Source organism: Carlito syrichta, unplaced genomic scaffold (assembly GCF_000164805.1).
Source record: "Carlito syrichta isolate Samal-C Ts95f unplaced genomic scaffold, Tarsius_syrichta-2.0.1 Scaffold303343, whole genome shotgun sequence".
Classification (NCBI taxonomy): Eukaryota; Metazoa; Chordata; class Mammalia; order Primates; family Tarsiidae; genus Carlito; species Carlito syrichta.
The window spans coordinates 420,829-422,008 of record NW_007247439.1 but is presented as its reverse complement, the minus strand read 5'-3'; the positions used below and the strand labels follow the sequence as shown (position 1 = coordinate 422,008).

Below are 1,180 nucleotides of genomic sequence, written 5' to 3'. Positions count from 1 at the left end.
TGATAGAGCCATCGCGAGGCGGGCTGAGCGGAGCTCCAGTGGCGCAATCGGTTAGCGCGCGGTACTTATACGGCAGTACATGCAGAGCGATGCCGAGGTTGTGAGTTCGAGCCTCACCTGGAGCACGACCCTTTTGGAGGCCCGCCGCTCCCTTTTGCGTGTCCGCGGGAGGCAGGGAGCCTCTCTTTAGCCCGGCTGGTTCTCGGCTCTGGCCTCTCCCCAGCGCGTGCCACTGGGCCGCAGGCGGGAAGCGGCTCGCAGTGCCCCCGCGTACCCCTGGTCACCAGGCGGGCGTGGTCACCGCGCCACCTCCGGGCTCTCGAACCCGGACGTCCACCTGCTGCTCCCTCCTGGTGCTCTTCTTAGGCGGGTCCTTGGACGGCGCGCTGTCCCAGGGCACAGTACCGCGGGAGCGGACCGCGGTGGCGGGGCTCTGCACCGTGATGGGGACCCTGCTGGGCTTGGGGACCGAATGTCCCCGGCGTTCGGCTGGACAGGGGGAGTCTGGACACCGCTGACTCCTCTCGAGTGTTGGGACCCGAGGCCCAGGTGCGGACGCAAGTGGAGCCGTGGGGCGATCTGGGGCCGCTGCGCCCCTTCCTTGCAGCACCCCTCCCTCCGGTCTGCAGAGACCCCTAGACCGCGGGCCCTCCTCCCCTGCCCAGGCACTCAGCCCTCCCTGGGCAGATCTGCAGCGTTTGGGGGGACGCCCTAGGCGCACCCCCATCCCGTCCCTTTTCCCCTGGGGTCGCCCTGCAAGGGTAGAGCTAGCGGACAGGCCCGGGGGTGCTGCTTCCCAGGGCTGCCGGAGTGGCGGCTTCACAGCCGGGATGAGGAGCTCCCCAGAGGGCAGAGATCAGGCCTAGCGGTGGGTGGCTGCAGGGCCCACGACGCCAGGAGGCGTGGACCAAGCGGGGGCAGGTTTAGTTGGGGGGCGGGAAGTGTCCCGGCGCGCTCTTTCAAAAGGGCGCTTTTCAGCTGTGAATGGACGCCCGAGGTCTTCAGTTCTGGATGGAAACACTATCCCGAGCCAAAGGCTAGACCTGGAAAGCTCAGGGGAGGTGGATGGAGGGTGGGGCTTGTCTGTTTCCTTGGCCCTCAGCCCAGCCTTCGGTTGCTCTGACCCACCCCAGCCCGGATTCAGGAGGGGGAGCCCCAGGTCCGCTGGAATGTGAGAGGG

General features: G+C 68.0%; 1 non-coding gene across 1 annotated transcript; it reads left to right on the top strand.

Moving 5' to 3' along the window:
* The first annotated feature begins 32 nt into the window (after nucleotides 1-32).
* On the top strand, nucleotides 33-125 carry TRNAI-UAU. The gene is given in 2 exon segments: nucleotides 33-70; nucleotides 90-125. It is a non-coding gene; the product is annotated as a tRNA-Ile (tRNA).
* The last annotated feature ends 1,055 nt before the right edge of the window (nucleotides 126-1,180 follow it).